The sequence below is a fragment of the Pongo abelii genome, chromosome X (genome assembly GCF_028885655.2).
Source record: "Pongo abelii isolate AG06213 chromosome X, NHGRI_mPonAbe1-v2.0_pri, whole genome shotgun sequence".
NCBI lineage: Eukaryota > Metazoa > Chordata > Mammalia > Primates > Hominidae > Pongo > Pongo abelii.
The window spans coordinates 17,922,527-17,940,387 of record NC_072008.2 but is presented as its reverse complement, the minus strand read 5'-3'; the positions used below and the strand labels follow the sequence as shown (position 1 = coordinate 17,940,387).

At 47.3% G+C, this 17,861-nt stretch overlaps 1 protein-coding gene across 2 annotated transcripts in view; it reads left to right on the top strand.

The window, feature by feature from the left end:
• Positions 1–505: 505 nt before the first annotated feature.
• Positions 506–17,861, top strand: part of RAI2 (retinoic acid induced 2) — a 62,786-nt gene continuing 45,430 nt past the window's right edge. The window contains exon 1 of one of the 2 annotated variants that reach the window (XM_002831433.3): positions 506–747. The gene's annotated coding sequence lies outside the window, so the exon portion shown is untranslated. Of the gene's footprint in view, positions 748–939; positions 1,337–17,861 lie in introns of those variants that run through there. The other variant, XM_009234625.3, reaches the window with a different exon arrangement.

Below are 17,861 nucleotides of genomic sequence, written 5' to 3'. Positions count from 1 at the left end.
CAAACACTAGGCGCTTAATAAAGGTTAGATTGATACATGAATCACCTCTTGGATGGAAATTACATTATGTAGGTGGACTAATTTGATCTTTCCTAATCTCCCACCTTGTGAGAAGCATCTTCCACCGGTATCACAATTGGCATTTTCGGGTGATCGCTGGGCCCTTCCCACCTCCCCCGCTTCTATCAGCCAGCCACTTCCTCCCTTCTGGGCTCTGTTCCTCGCTCTTCTCCATCCTGGGGTCTGGAATGGTCCCCAGCCCGCCGGGAGGCAGTAGGGTCCCAGCTCCTCCGGCCCTCCCCCGGCGCTCCCCCCAAGGTCCCCCTCCCCGCCCCGGACACCCCTTCCTCCTGGCACCCCGCGCCGCCCACGGCCACGCCCTCCCCGTGGGCGAGATCACCTGTCCCTCCTCCGCCGCCGCCTCCTCGGGTACCCTTTCGCCCCCCTCCTGCTCCCCCTCCTCCGCCGCCTCCCCCAAGCCCTCCCCTTCCCCGCCTCCTCCCACCCCTTGGTGTATATAGTAAAGGCCGGGCGCCGCACGCAGACACACACTCGCCCGGACACAGGCGCACACACGCTCACGCACAACCAGCAGCGGCGGCGGCGACAGCGGCTCGGTGACAGCGGCGACGGCGGCTCCCACCGCGGCGCACCCCCTTCAGGCGGCCGGCGGCGAGGCCAGACCGGAGAGTTCCCGCACCCGCGACCACCCCGCGGCTTCCTGGAGGCGGCGGCCGCGATTGCGAGGTAGCGGCCGCGGCGCCCCCGTGCGGGCCGGGGTCACCCCTGCCCTCCCCGCGCGGAGCTGCCACCGGGACGCAGGGGGCGCGCCGGGCTGGGCGCGCCTGGCGGGGCCCGGCGCCCGGGGAGGGGCCTGCTCCCGGGGGCAGGACGGCGCCCGGAGGCCGGGGCCGGCTGGGAGGGCCGGGCGGGGGCGGGGACGCGGGCCGAGGCCGCCGCCCGTGTGGCGCGCCGGGGCCCCGCTCCCGTTCCCGGCGCCGCGCACTGGCCGGCGGGGCCGGGGACTGCCGGGGAGGCGGCGCCGGCCGGCGGGGCGGGGGCCCCGAAGTGGGTTTCGGGCCGCCGCCCGCACTGGCACAGGGCGCAGAGGGCGGTGCACGCCGGACTCCGTGCCCGGGCACCGCACCGGGCAGTCTCCGGATCTGCTGTTCTGCCCCGGCCCGGAAAACCCGGCGCCTTCCAGGCCCTTCGAAAGATGGATTCTGTTGACGTATCTGGCGGCCCTGGCGAGCCTGGTGGAAAGTTGGGTTTTGCCAGATTGCGCCGGGCTCCTCTTTGTGACGCGCGGCCAGCCCCGCATCCCCCCCGGAGCCGGGTGAGTGTGCGTCGGCGCCCCGGGAGCCCCGGTGCCCCCCAATGCCCAGCCCTGGGGTGGCCGCACCAGCTCGGGCTTTCTGCCATGTTAGGCACCGAGCAACGTTCTCGCTGCATTTTTGCGTGCGTTTCAGTGGCGCCTTTTGCTGCGGAGGGAGTTATTGCTTCTCTCCGCGGTGGCTTTTTCGGGGTTGGGGTTGTGCTCTGTGTGTTTGCTTGTTTGCCATTTAAAGCCCGACTATTGTTCAGGATAAGCTCCGCCTGGGTGGGGAAATGGCATCCCACCACAGTTGCTGGCGAGGGGTAGAAATGTTGCCAAACAGCTGCTGCTTTGTGTTTCCCTATCAGAAGTCCCTGGAGTAGGTTTGGGGCACGACGGATGGATGGAGAGAGGGATGGGGCACGGAAGAAGAAGGTGGCTTTGGAGGAGCGGATTGTTACCCACACCATGGCACTCACTCAGTCTCCCTTTCTGCCTGCCAAACTTTTATGAATATTCCTTTTGTGGCAGAGGGAAGCTTAATGAATTTAGCCCAGTTTTCCAAGGAAAAAGCAACCCAGCTTTAACAATGGTTTGAGAACTTAATCAATGAAAAAGGCAGGAGAGGGGGACAAGGAGGCGCCGACACCATATCGGGTATGTGGCTGCTGCTTGCAGAGTCAGGTAGGGGAGAGGTGGGGAGGGCACGGCGCAGCGTCTGGGTGACCGTGTTCCCGGAACTGTTGGTAGCTCTCACCTGTGCCCGCTGGTGCCATCCACCGTCGTGCCCCTATGTCTTGGGCTGTTCAGAACCCAGCGATGGGGTTTGAGGGGCGGCTTGCGGCAGTGCGCGGGCCGGCCCCCCTCATCTGGCGTTTTTAAGGATGTGTAAATATTTTGCTGAGGATAAGTGACATCAACAGAATGATATTCCGCAGAGCCCGGGTGTGCAGCGATGATAAATAGATATGGCCAAAGAAAGTTTTGATAACCGCGTGTTCTCATGGCTCTGTCTGTTTCATTTGGGTCTTTGTTTTTGTTGGTTTAGCATTATCTCGCATCCTCTGGTGTGATCCCTTTATTTAACTGATTCTTGGAAGCTTCTATTTAGAACAGAGAGAAAAGCAGCCAGCAGGGAGAAAACAATTCTTAGCCTTGCATGCATCAGGCAAGGTTTTCTGTGCTTTTCTCAGGGAATCTTTCCCACCGTTTTCTAGATGTCTCTCTTGCTCCTTTGGAGTCATCAGAATTGGTTGTTGGTGGGCCGAGAGACTTGTGATAACTTTGAAAATGTGGTGTGGACATGCCTTTGTTACAGTAGAGGGGTGGCAAGGTGGGAGGGGGACAATACGGAAGGGGACAGTATGAAGACTAGTTTTCTTCTCAAACGGGAACATGAGAAGCCAGGGGTGGGCTGGAAGGCAGAGAATTGTAAGATGGTGGCATCCCAGTTTCTCTGCCTCTTACAAGCCCAGAGAAGCCACCTGCCCCCACACCCCCACATACACACAGTCTCCTTCAAATGGGCACTCGCTTCTCGTCCTGACAGATGCCCACTAGAGGCATCCCCAGGGCGGCCCAGGCATTGTGAACCAAGTCAGACTGGAACTTGGGGGTAGTGACTACTTTGGCACCAGCCCAGGGGACCATTCAGGCACCCGAGGGGGTTGTGAAAAAAAAGCCAAGACCTCCAGTGGTGATGTTTTGCCCGGGAAAACCTGTTCATCTGAGGAACAAATGAAAAGACAGTTTTCCAAGTGATGCCGATCGCTGGGGTGAGAACTCGGTTTGGTGGGCAGTTGGGGAAGAACTGTAAGACACATTTCAAATTCTTGTATCCAGAATACAGAGTCCCTGAGACAGGACCATCTGAACTACAAGAAAGAAAAATCAAAGACTGGAAGGTGTGTGAGGAGCTGTTGCTGGGAATGCTCTAGCTGTAATGACCCAGAAGCTGAGGATAGGACTGGCCTCCCAAATCCATTAACCCAGAATGGAGATACTCTGGATGTGCAGAAAGCCCTGCACAGCGTGCTCCAAATTTATGATAAGAAAATAGGAAACGTCTGTTCTCTGGCTTCTTCCCTAAGCTTAGAATTTTGGAGAGGATGGTAGTGGAGGGAAATTGGGAAGGGAACTAACATGTATTGTTGGCCTCTGTCTGCCAGGCCCTTCACATGCGGTAAAAACCTTCTCAGCCACCCTGTGATGGAAGAATTATTTTACAAATAAGGAATCTGAGGCTCAGATAAATTTCCAGTTGTGTATCTGATTTCAGACTTTCATGGTTATGATTTAAAGGGGCAACATGTCCCTATTCCCCTGCTCCAGGTCTCTTATTTATTTCTTTTAACCTGTCTGAACCTCAGTTTCCTTACCTACAAGATGGGAATAATCTTTCCCATCTCACATGGACGTTGTAAAGATTAAAGTGGGACACGTCAGCATGGAACCACGAAGGACTAAAACTGGAGTATGACACCAGGAACTCCAGGCCCCTAACCAAACATACAAATCTCTGGATCTCTTCCTGCTGGATCTTTTAGCCCCTCCACCTTGGCAAAATCTGATACCCAGTTGGTGGGGACTGGGGGGAAGGTGGAAGCCCACCAGTGGGCAACCCAGTCACCCACAGTGCATACTTATGTGCCAAGTAGATAGATCCGAAATACCCTATGTCAGATGGACAGACTGTGCCCTTTCATCTTGGAGTCCCCACCACCCAACTGTTGCTTAATAAATGAGAGTTGAGTGCCTAAATGATGGCACTGATGGAGTGAATGGCAGTGGGGAGGGAGCTGTAAATCATTATTAAGGGAGACCCAGCAAGGAGAGATCCAGAGATTTGTATGTTTGGTTGGGGGCCTGAAGTTCCTGGTGTCATATTCCAGTTTTAGCCCTTGGTAGCTCCATGCTGACAAGCCCCAGTTTAATCTTTACAAAATCCCTGGAAGATGGGCAAGATTATTCCCATCTTGTAGGTGAGGAAACTAAGGCTCAGAAAGGTTAAGCAACTAACTCAGAGTCCACGATGGGACCAAAGGGTGGGTGAGGTATTTTTAACTAGAAACTGTCTCAAATGAACAAACAGTCTATAGGAAAATGAGGAGGGGACTTGCTATGCAAATATATCGTTAAAGCAAGCCCTGTAGCCCCCTTCCAACCAGGTGGTAGTCTTCAACCTCCTAGAAATTCTGGAGCCACCGAGGGAGCTGGGCTTTGAATCTATGTATGAGGAGCTCCTGAATGCTGCCTCCCTGATCAGAATATGAGGGAGACCTCAGAGAATGAGGGGGAAAGATGGCTAATTGCACTCTTCCCACACACAAAAGCCTGCGTGGGATTCTGAATTAAGCTTGATTTGGGGATCAGGGTGACATCCTTGCTGTAGAGTTGGCAGCTCTTGTCTTTGGAGAATGCCTCTGATTACCACTTCTCCCTCCCACCTGATCGTCTGCCCGGGTGCCCATCATCTCATTCTTTCCAGACTCAAGGCCTTTCCTTCACGGCTCACAATGTTTGATGAGCCTCCTGAGTCTGCCACTTCACTGTCCTCTGATGGCAGCTGGTGAGAAGCTGATTTTGGCGGCCAGGTTAATACTTCTGGAGTTCACACATGACCCTCCTCTCTCCTGCCAAGAACACACACACGAACACACATGCACACACACACACAGGCACACATAATTTGATCACGTTTCTGTATCTGCTTCACCAAATTAGATTCAAACCCAGAATTGTTATTGGAAGAAGTAGGTGATTTTGGTGTTCTCTCCCAGCCCCTGCCCTGAACAGACCAGAACAGCTAAGATGGAGGCAGCTTAGCCAGCAGATGTCTTGAGCCATGATCATACTTGCTGGCCTTCCCACTGCTGTGGGGCAGCACCCCAAAACATGGGCATGGTCTGCCTTCATCCATCTGGGCTGCTATAACAAAATCCCATAGGCTGGGTGACTTATAAATGATAGAAACGTATTTCTCACCGTTCTGGAGGATGGGAAGTCAAAGATCAAGATGCTGGCAGATTCAGTGTCTGATGAGGGCTTTTTTCATGGTTCAGAGATGGCATCTTCTTGCTGTGCCCTCACATGGTAGAAGGGGCAAGTGACCTCTCTAGGGCTTCTTTTACAAGGGCACTCATCCCATTCATGAAGGCTCCACTCACGATCTAATCACCAACCAAATGCCCCACCTCTTAATACCATCACGTTGGGGATTAGGATTTCAACACAGGAATTTGGAGGGGACAGACACATTCAGACTATGCATGGTCCCAGGGCCTTTCATAAAAGCCCATTTTAATCTCTACTTAGACATAGGGCTGGGCTCTTTGAACATCCCAATCCTTGTAATTCCAATTTCTGCTGTAATTAGCTCCAACAACTCAGTAATTCTAAAGAACTTTGGAGCACACTCTGCTCACACCTGTCACTCCTCTTCCCACAACTTTTTGGTCTTTCAGCACAGCACTGTCTAATAAAACTTTCTATGATGATGGAAATGTTGCATGTCTGCACTGTCCCACACACTAGCCACTAGCCACATGCAGCCACAGAGTGCTTGAAAAGTGGTTGGTCCAAATTAGGATGTGCATTAAATACAACAGATGCATGGGATTTCTATGACTTAATACAAAAAAAATCCAAAATAGCTCATTAATAAGCTTTGCATTGATTACATGGTATAATGATAATATTTTGAATATATTAGTTAAATATGATAGAGTATTAAAATTACTGGCTTCTTTTATTTTTTTAAGTGTGACTACAAAAAAATTTTAAATTACGTAAACATTTCTATTAGAGCTGCTCTGGAGCAAACTAACCAACCTCGTGACTTCAGCCCCCAGATGTTCTGGGGACATAAATGCTGTCCATCTCGATGGCAGGTGGGAGGCAGGAGGCTGAGTCAGTAGCCACAGCAGCCTGGCATCAAGCGATTTTGATTTTCAGTAGCTCAGGTGCCATGATGGAGGTTCCCCGTGGAAACTAGCCATGAGCATGTTGGCTCAGTCTCATGCTGTATGAGGAATGTGGGACCCAGAAACCCAATAGAATGGGCACAGGCAGGACTGGCTTGAATGAAATGGCTCTTTCCTTTCCTCGACCCCATCCACCCCAGGCCGGTGTCCTTGTCCATCGGAGAGTTCCTTGACACCTGCTCTAGTAGCAGCTTAAAGTACTATCCATCCCAGGGATTTGTGCTTGGAGAGTAATGTCGCCAGTAGACACCCTCATGCTGACAGTGGGTTATTTGGGGCTGGGGCCAGCCTTAAAGGAGAGAAAATAAAAAAGAGAATGCACACTGTCATTTCCTGACAGCTTGATGAGAACAAGAGCAAGGACATAAATAAAATTTCTGCGAGGGAGACAGAATAAATGCAAGGAAGGTCAACTTCACACAACCATAGCACAGCAGATGAAGAAACCTGGCCAAAGGAGAGTTCAGGGAGGTAGAAGAAGGATTTTGGCTGGCACTATGGTATCATCACATCACATCATTCCTGGGTCCTTCCCTGGGCACTGGTCATGGCATGAATAGACGGAAAGGGATGGGATAATGAACTTGGGACTGCAGTGATTTACAGGTCAGGCGCCTGTGGCTCTGGCTCCTGAGGGGGCTGCCCTCACAGGGGACCCTTGGCTGACCTCCTTGGGCTCCTCAGAAGGAGTTGGTTTTGTTTCACATGGCAGAAGCAGACTGTTTACTGGAGCACAGGAAGAATCCGACATTCTGGCGAAAAATAATTCATTAACAGCCAGGGTATTACCAGTTCCCTGGAAAAGCTCCTCCAGCTGCACTGTAGCAACTGTTCTTTTTCAGCAGCAGAATCGGGCCGTGCTGGCAGCCAAGACTGGGTGTGTTTGGGCGTTTTTATTGTTGTTGTTATTTTTGCCTTTGTGTGTATGGCCACTTTTCCCTTATAATTCAGAGAAAGAAACGGAGGCCTGGAAGGGTTGAAATGGTGTAGCTGTCAGCCATTCTTTCCTTCGTGCTTTAAGCCTGGAAGCTCCAGGCTGACTGTAGGAACATAGGTTTTTCCTGATCAAAGCCCATCCCCAAAGTGGGGGCACTGCAAAACCACATAGAATGTTCTAGGATGAAAGGAATTTTAGGGAACTGAAACACCTGTTCTAAGGATTCTCTGAAAGCAATTGGCTGAACAATCCCTCCCCACCCCCATACGCACAACCAGGCAGAAAGTCCTATCTTGGCCGTGTGGAATTCTTTTGCTTACTATTAATTGGCACAATGGGGCCAAAGTATGTGATTCATCATCCTAGTTTTGAGGGCATTTGGAAAGCCAGGCAAGCATAACCAAGAGAATGGGCTGCATGTTTTTCTCACTAAAGAATGATTGAATCTACAGTAAATACAAGGAAAGATTCAGGAAGCTTTTTGTGCTCTGGAAAAATATGGTTTTTTTTAAAAAAAAAGGTTTTTGTCTGCCTGTTTTTTAATGCCTCATGCTCAGAAGTGTGTGCCCAGCTAGCAAAAAATGGGAAAGAATAACATTTCCTTGTTTTAGTTTTTTAAAAACTCTAATTGCAGGTTAGGTAAGATACAGTGTATTGATTTTGGTTTTGTATGGAACATAACTAGATAATCATTTTATTTTATGAGATATTAATTTCCACCCATTTAGACGATGAAATATGCATTTAAAATATCCCATACCTACCCCCACCATCATCACAATATTTCTTTAATGTTCCTAGATTCAGATGGAGAATGTATTTCATTTATATGGAAAAGGAGTAAATATGTTAGTCAACATATATGTAAACCTTCCTTAGATTTTGAAACAAATGGGATCCTTTCCCTTTTTAAAGAAAAAAAAAATGAATGTTAAAGCCCAAGCATATTTGGCTTTATCTGGAGCATGGTTTCTTCACCTTGGCCCTGTTGACATTTTAGACCAGAGAATTGTTTGTTGCAGGGGACTGTCCCATGCACCTTAAGATGTTTAGCAGCATCCCTGGCCTCCACCCACTAGACACCATTAGCACCACATCCTCCTACCCTAGATCTTGCCAAATGTCCCCTCTGGGACAAAATTAGCCCTGTCGAAGACCACTTGTCTACACCAAAATTTAATAAGTACTTTGCGTTTTTTTGGAAAATTCCATTTGACAAAATAAAAGACACAATTTTCCCCCTCTGACTTTTATAAATACAATTCATGGGCATGATTAATTAACAGTTGGAAGTGGGTCATGTGCGTGATTTAATTCTAAGGTTGGTGGAAGGGTCTATAAGATTGTATAAGCATGGAGACTTTTTCAAGGCAGGCAATTTTATAAGTCATAGGTGATTGGAGGGCACATTGTAAGAACTGGTGGCTTCTCTGGTTTTTCATAAAGAGAACAGGTTTATTCCTCCCTAATTTCTTTTTCATATGCACCTGATTCCAGGCATGACTTCAAAGACAGCAGGCATCTTCCTCCACCCCCAGCCCCTCCCCACTGTCATTTCTCCGGTAGCATCTTAAGTCCAAGCCAATTAATTTAGCCATTTAGTGTACTTGTGAGAGCTCTGCTCGTAATATTGTAATGGACTCATTTCAGATTGTAGCAGCCCTTTACCCACCACTAAATTCCATGTTTTCCAGTACTATTGGGAGAGAAAGTCAACAGTACTTTCTCGGTAGATGGATCATTTTTCATAATGATTGGAAGTTGAAATTCAGGTGGCCCCCATCACCCCTGGCAATTTTGTTTCCTTTTACACACATTTGTTTCCTTGAAGCAACTCTCCTTCAGGCAGCTAGCACCTGGTAATGCCTACAGGCAGCAACAGCAGATGAAATGTTGCCACCAGGACAAGCCCTCAGCCATATTCTTTCTGGTAGTCCCTTGAAAGGCTAGAAAGGAGGGTCATGCCTTATACAAGGAAGGCGTCATGGGGGCAAACCATGCCCTGCCCATACATAGAAATGCAATGGGTGTTTGGGGGGCAGGGAGAGGGCAGAGAAGTGGATCACTCATTATACAGGGAAAGTGTTCCCCAGTCAGCCCTCCCCTGCCAGCCTCTGGGAGTGATATGGGAGCAGGGGATGCTGGTAAAGGATAAGGGCAGTTGTTCAGTGCAGAAGTCAACATAGGCCACTTCATTTTGCAGCCATCCAAGGTAGGCTGACCTTTTCCAAAGAGTGTCATGTGTGGGATTCCCTTGCATACTAGCCAGTGAGGAAAAATGGAAAGGTGAGCATTGGGGGATTTGGCAAGCCAGCACCACTTCTTCATTGGTGAGTTCCAGCATCTCTTGAAGAGCAGTTGAAGTCTTCCTTGTTGCCATGAAGAGAGAGGCAACTAGCTGGCAGGGATCCACAGTGTGCTGGGCTCAGGCGGATAAATAATTGATTTGTAGCACGTGACACTTGGTCATTCTAAGTTGCCAGTCCGTTGCAGGCCAGGATTCGGGTGATGGTTGCAACACTGGGAGAGGAAACAGGATCATAAATCTGGGCGTTGGAGGCCAGTTTCGTGGTGCAGAGGCCACTGGGGCCACCGCTGTGTGCTGCAGAAGCAAACAGACAGGTTCGAGTGGTATGTTGTTCCTCAAAATAATGGCAATGGAAATGGCTGTGAAAAACATTTAGGAACTTGTCACAAAAATGCAAACAGTCTTCCTTCTATAGGGAAAAGCTAAATAAACCCTATTGCAGCTGTATTAAGTAGAAACAGATTTGAAAATCGGGTGTTTTTTGTTTTGTTTTGTTTTGTTTTGTTTCTGAGACACTTATTTATAGCAGGTTGGGCAGAGGCTGCCACTATCTTTCGAGACTCCGGAAGAGTGTTTTCCAGATGGTCCTTGCTGTTTTTCTCTTTATTAAGCTTAGCTGAACACTGCTGTGCTTGGAAAGGGTCATAGAAACCAGTGTTACTTTTTTTCAGATTACAATGGCCATTGATTGGCTAGCAATCAATGGATGAGAATGGATTGAGCCTGTGCTGATGAATCTCCTGTTGCATTTTATAAACAAGAAAAATGTCAAGGAAAGCACAAAATAGGGATACTCTTTCGACTATGCACATCAAAGCTTTGAAAACCATACGGAGTTACATTTCCTATTAATTTCCATTTAAATTTTGTTCTAAAATAATGCTCCCCTCTTTGTGAAAGCTCTACAATGTTACCGTTTCCTTTCCAACATCTAAACAATGTCCAGATCCATTTCAGATTGAGCAATTAGCTCTGGATGCAATTTCCTTTTATGAAAAAAGAATCACTAACCCTCTAGACCAAATATGAAATTATTGAATGTGAAAATATCAATATGGGGCCATTTGTTCTAAGATCCTTTTTGGCCTATCACTGGCATTTTAAGAAGGTTAGAAAAGGCCAATTCTGCCCTGCCCTTCCGTGTTGGACACAGCCACACCAGAAACCCCAAGCTTTGTTTGTGCTCATAGAGGCTGAGCAGCTGGATTTGAGGTCATCAGGGCTGAAGCTTACAGCCAAAACTGCAAGGGGATACATCTTAGAATGTCACATAAGCCAGTGGTCGCCACAGACCAGGTTTGCAGACCACTGCCTGTATCGGACAGGATTTCTGCCCCTTCACAGTGAAGTGGAAGAAAAGTGAAAATGCAGTGAATTTATTTTGTTTAAAGCTAAACCTTTCCACTTTACAAAACTGCCCTGTATTCCAAAATGATCTTTCCCACTGTCCTTGGTGTGAAACTTTCTTTTACAACTTATCAAGAGATAGTGGATGACATTTGTATTTTGACATCTTGATTTGACAAAGTCAGAAGTTTTCTAACTCATATTGGATCCTTCATTTTAAAAATGTTACTCGTCCATAACATTCAAAAGTCTGAGGTTCACCCAGGAAGCCCAAGTAGACCTGGAAGGAGAGGCTTTGTTATGATTCCTAAGCCAGAAACAGCAACCTGAGGAAGGATCTTGGGGCTGTTTCCCTGAGTCCCTTCTTTACTCAGCTCTTCTGACCCCTCACTCATAGAGAGCTGGCTTTGTCCTAAGCCCACGTGAAGAATGGAATTGCTTCTTTGGAGGAGTTTGAGGGGGCAAAACTGGCCTCTTGAACATGAACGCACAAGCGTGTAGCCTCAATGCTGAGAGCCTGGGCCCTTTATCCCTGACTCCCAATGTCAACTCCATTGCCGGTTCTCGTGGGCTTGACCCACTTCACCCTCTCCTCAGCCATGCCCACTGCTGTCATGAGCACAGGCCTCAAAAGGCCCCCCAGTGTGGCCCTGTTCTCCTCACTGCTCTGCATGATTTGTTGCATTGCTCCCCCCAGCTGCTGTTCCACAGGCCTGCATCAGCTTCCTCCTGCTAAAGCACCTCTCTAGTCTTGTCACCCTAGCTCAAGAACATTCAGTGACCCCCATTCCCTAATAAGGTTGAATAAAACTCCACATATGAAGCCCTCTCTACTTTCCCAGCCCATTTCTCCTCTCCTAGAGCTTCGACTGGCATTCAGTAAAGCATCATGGGAGGGTGTCTGTAGGTTGTACAACTTCTCTGTGCTGGGTTTTGTTTGTTTTCTTATATGGGGGGAGATTTCCAAAAAGGTTATGGGGTATCTTGAGCATCTTTCTGGATGAAGAAAATGGAAGGCTCGAGTTTAATGTGAGAGAGAAAGAGAGAGAAGAAAAGAAAAAAAGAAAAGGAAAGAAAGCCTTTCACAAAATGAGGCTTTCTGGTTTCAAGAATTGCAGCCTTACTACAAGTCTCTTACCACTCTGGGTTAGGATACCACCTTTCTGGCCTGCCAGCAACTGGGTACTGCTTCAGAATTACACTACTACTTATCCTGTTGAGAACTGAGCCACTTACCCAAGCTTTGGAATGTACAACTCAAACATAGTGGAACGGGTCCATCCTAGCCAATGCAGAATGTCCATTCTATTAGGAAACATCCTCCAATGACTGCTCATGAAATCATAAAAGCAATTATATTACCTATCATTTATCAAGCTCCTGCTATAGGCTGGACAGTGGTACCAGGTGATTTACATATATTATTTTATTTCCAGCTCCATAACAACCATATGAGGTAGGTATACGTATTATGAACTCTATTTCACAGAGAAGGAATCAGAGGCTTGGATACGTTTAGTAACTTAAACGAGATCACACCACTTACAGGAGGTGGAACTGGGATTCTGTACAGCGTGGTTCAGTAGAACTTTCTGCAATGATGGAAATGTTGTGCACAGTCCAATATGGTAGCCACTAGCTACAAGTAAGTGTAGGAGCACTAGAAATGTGGTTGGTGTGGCTGAGGAAGTGGATTTTACTGAATGTACACTTTGGTAGCAGCTCTAGAATATGCTTGTTTCACCGCACCATTCCGTCTGTCTGCTCTCTGCAGACTTTACATCTCTCTTCCTCCCTCTAGACAAAACACAGCTCTGCTTTTTCTCAGAGGCCTGTAGCCAGCAGTTCTCAAGGGCAAGTGTGCATTAGAATTGCCTCTGTACCTCAGGGAGCAGTGGTCGCTGGCTCAAGTCAGCAGGGAGAAGCTTCCTTCCCACTGCTGTCCTGAAGAGCTTACCCTCTCCTCGTCATCCCAGCTTTATTTGGGCAACTGTTAGATTTGGTCACTTCCTTAGCAGTTGTTCTTGAATGCATTCATTTTAATTTGGGGTCTTTTGGGAGGAAGAGGGTGGAGAGCCAGTTGCAGGTGAAGGAAGAAACGTGGGCTCTAGGAACTGCCTGACCACCCTAGCAATCTAGGGCAAGCCCAGGCAGAGAGGCCCATTTGCTGTCCAATTTGCTGTTCTCTGTAATTAAACAGGGCAGAAAGTTGACTAGGAAAGGGTGAGACAGACAGATAATGAAGCTGGGTTTTCCCCCACTCCTCCGTGCCCCCACACTTATTTCTTCACCCTAATTAAAGTCTTTGTCCATTTTGGAGGGCAAAAGCCAGCCTCCCTGGGGCAGGGGTAGAGGCGAGGGGGTGTGAGTGGCCAGGAGGCCAGGGAAGGTCTGGAAAGGTCCCTGGAAGAAGATTGTGATGTCAGCCACCTTAACACTTGATCTCCATTTCAGCAGTGCTAAGAATGTTCTTGTTTTTTTTTTTTTTTTTTAAATACAGGTGGAAAGAAGTAGTTGAGGTTACTCACCAAAGCAGCTGTTGAGCTGTTTTTCTTATGAATATTTGTAAAATGAAAGAGCGATATGGAATCTTTTTTTCTGAGTATGCACAAATCTTCTGTTTTCCCCTACAGAGACTAAGCTTTTTTCTTTTCTGTCTCTCCCTCCCCTACCCTTTTTTTTTTTCGTTTTTTGTTTTATTTGAGAGCAGAAATCATGTGTCTTTTTTTGTGGCTTGGTCTCAAACCAACATTCATTCTCTTGAGCCAGGCAGCACTTCCTAAAGCTCATTTTAATCACAGTCTATGACAGTCCAGCCCTCCTTGGCTCCTGGCAGCACTTAGATGCTGATAATAGATTGAACAAAAAAAGTGCTAACACACAAGTTTCCCTCAGTTTGTCTGTTTCCAAAAGTAAGTCTCCAAAGGCATGAAGTTAAGTCCTCTTTTGCATTATTATAGAGGCTCTGTCCCCATTAATTGGTGTTGAAATGTAAATTTCTTGGGCTTTTAATACTTCCATTTTCCTACCACTTAGCTCTCTGCCATCTACCCATGAGCAGCTCAGTAAATACCAGCACGTAGTGGGTCCCAGAGCTCTGGCCCTCTCTGGTCTTTGTCACCATCATCACCAGGGGCTGAGGCCTGCTTTCCTCTAGTCAGCCAAACCCGCTGTTAACTCCACTGTGGATATTTGGACAGGAAGCTCTTCATTCTCCTATCCATATGGATACTTATTTGCTGCCTTCAAATTCGTTGCTTTCTGCAGAGGGCTATGCCAAGTGCTCCACCCTTTCCCTTCATTCCTTTTGACTACTTCTGTGGCTGGGGGCAAAGGACTCCATGTTCTCCAAACCTAAGATGGAATTGAAGCACTGGGCCAGGGCTTTAATATATTTGCTTTCACTTCAACTACACAGTCACTTTCAGAAACAGCTATTTTCATTTGCAGGATGAAGAAACTGAGGCAGCAAAAGGGCCAGTTCTGAGTGATGAGCAGAAAAGGTGGGCAGGGCCCACATCATAATGGGTTTTGTGTGCCTTGATAAAGACCTTGGACTTCATCCTGAGCAGTTTTCAGGAGGCTTTTGACGTGACCTAGTTTATGTGTTTGGTCTTTTTCCCAGTGGAGATGTCCTGGAGGGTGGGGGATGGGGAAGGTGGAGGGAATGAAGACCAAAAAGGCCCTGTTTCAGGAACCCAGAAAGAGAGGCAAGGAAGAACCAAAGTAGAGGAGTGCAGCGGATGGGGAGGCTAGTGGCTGGATTCAGAAAGAATCTAGGAGGCTGCCTCTCTGAGGCTGGGTGATGGCTTTGTATTAGTCTGTTCTCATGCTGCTAATAAAGACATACTTGAGACTGGGTAATTTATAAAGGAAAGAGATTTAATGGACTCACAGTTCCACATGGCTGGGGAGGCCTCACAATCATGGTGGAAGACTAAGGAAGAGCAAAGGGACATCTTACAAGGTCGCAGGCAAGAGAGAGCTTGTGCAGGGGAACTCGCATCTGTAAAACCATCAAATCTCGTGAGACTTATTCACTACCATGAGAACAGTATGGGGGAAACCACTCCCATGATTCAATTATGTCCACCTGGCCCTGCCCTTGACACATGCAGATTATTACAATTCAAGGTGAGATTTGGATAGGGACATAGCCAAATCATATTAGGCTGATAGACAGACTAAATGATGACAGCACCCTGGTTTCTGTCTTTTGGGCCCCCTGGTGGGTCAGGAAACTCAGAAGAAGGGAGAGAGTGGGTATCTTGGCCTCCCCTCTCCCTGCAGCGAGGCCTAGGTGAGTAGTCAGAAAATCTTGGTATGGCCCAGGCAATCCTATTCTGAGCCCTCAGTTCTGAAGGAAATGCAATGAAAACAAATTAATGGGTCAGAAGAGCCTTTTGAAGCCATTCTGGGGACAAAAACAAAACCTGACAGACATAGTCAACAGCCAGGAGCACCTTCAGTCCGCAGCTTTAAATGCACTTCACAAATACATATGCTTTAAATAGGTCAGACTCTGTAAGCAGGAGGGGACTTTGGGTGAGCCTGCTGGTTCAGGCTTTGACTGGGCCCAGCTAGGGCAGAGGGGTTTAGCTGGTGGCCTGCTGCTAGCATGACCAACCATCCTGTCCTCATTTGCCTGGGACTGAGAGGGTGCTTAAGACACAGGACTTTCAGTTTTAAAACTCGGACAGTCCTGGGCAAACCGGGGTGAGTAAGTCACCCCACCTGCCAGGGGAAATGTTGCAACATGGATGGCTGAGCTGATTGGAACCAAAGCAGTGGAGATTTACTTCCACCTGAACTGGCGTCAGTATGGGGATGCCACCACAGAGAAGAAAAGGAGCTTGGGAATAGAAAAGGCAAGAACATATCCCAAACCCTTTCCAGTAGCTTCTCTGGTTCCAACTGAAGCACTTCTCTTAAAATAGGAGACTGAGATCCTTACCCTGCCTTCCTGGAAACTAGACTGCCCTATGCCCTTCTTGTTATCCCACCCATCTGATGCCTGTCTAGATATTTCAGCTGAATTTCAGATGAGTGAACAAATCCTTCAGTCCTGCTGGAATCTGGGACTTGAAAGTCCTTAACTGGACATGGAAATATGTTAAACTGCGTCTTGAGTGAGAAAAACACTTTCTTTACATAATGCATTCCTACATCCTTAAAATCATGATTAGAAAAGACTTTTTATTTTTCTAGGAACAGCAAGATGCAGACTCTTGTGTAGCAGTAGACCATTCAGATTTTAATTTTGCAAAGCAACTGTAATCCTCCATTATTCATCACTCTACTGAAACCAAATTTAAAAATTTTTAAGTTTTCAAAAGCTTCCTTTCTCCACCCCCATCCCAAAGATTTCTCTTGCAAAGCAAACCTCAGTAAATAAACAGGCAACATGTTGTAAATGGTACAAAGTGGAGAGCTTGGAGTAGGAAGCTAATGAAAGGGATTTTTCCTGTTGGGTCCTGGTGCAAGCCTTCAGGTACATTCAGAAACACAAAGAAAAATGCAGAGTGAGGTGACACACTCATCTTAGGACACCAGTGACAGGGAAAAGCACTCAGAGTTTATTCTCGTGGTGGCACCTGAACCCTCAACAACTAGAATATGGAGGGTGGTCTAGGAGGAATTCAGTTCAGGGAAATAAAAGCGAAAGGGAAAACTAGAGGAAGATGTGAAAAAGGCAAGAATAAGATTCCTCGGCCATGGCCATGTGGTTCAGATAGTTGAGAACCACCCCAAATGGGACTTGGGTCTTTGGAAAGTGCCCTCAGTGATACCCTGCCCTCTAAAATGAGTCTGAGAGAGAAAATGAGTCTTCTTGTTCATTTGTGGCACTCTGTACCACTGTATGAGGAGTAGACATTAGACCTTAAATAATAGTATCAGCATTTTTAAAAGATTGTCTATTTCACACACACTTCAAATAGGTCAATTTTTAAGCAGTAGGGTGACATGGTTTATTCTTTCCTTGGTAATGTTTGGTTTTTAAAGCCAGCTATATGGATGGGAGAAGTGTTAAAAATTATCTAACACAAATTTTCATATGTGGATTTTTGTCTAAAATTCTTACATACATACGCAAAATTGCATATATTATTAAGTGTACATCTTGAAGAATTTTCACAAACAGCACACCGATGTCACCAGTGCCCTGAAGGAGACACGGACTGCACCAGCCCCTGGAACCTTCTTCATGCCCTCTTCAATATCCTCACCAACAATAGCCACTATCTTTTAACAGCATAGATTTGTTGTATCACATACAGGGATTTTTAAATCATAGCTTTGTGTATGAGTACCAAAACAAACCAGTCCTGCAATTTGTTTTGGTGGAGAGGGTGGGAGCAGAAATTTTGTAATGGTTTTCTTTCTCTGGCTGCTGTGAGTTAGGCTTGTTAAACAGGAAGTTTCCAAGCTGGATTCTTGCTGGTATAGGGTTTGGGGCAGGCTGGCCTCTTCTGCCCAAGACAATGCCCAGGCTGCAAGCCAGTAACCTGTTCTTGGCACCACCTGGGCCAAAGGCAGCCACCAAGCTTGCTTTATCTGCCTTATTAAAGCCTCTGTCAGAGCTTGCAAAGACACATGTCTGGGAGTACCGAGAATAGGACAATAAAATGGCTGGGAGTCCTCTGAATCAACTGGCCTTCTGGAAGGTAAAGCCAGGCACAGTGAATAAAACAGCAATAGCATATCCAACGAGGACATTTTTCTCCAACTTCCAAATGAGAGTATGATTGATGAATTTCTCTTCTTCGTAGGTTTCATTGTATTTTTCTATGTGCATTCTGCCTCCTTTTCTTTTTGGTGCAGGAGGCAAAAAGTAGGAAGGTGAGAATCAAGCTATGGAACATACATCGTAATGTGTCTGGAGCGGCATCAGCAAAGGACTTATTTGTTCTCCTGGGCTGTGGAGTGCCGAGTGATTGAATACTCGCCAAGCTGTCAGTTTTATGAAACAAA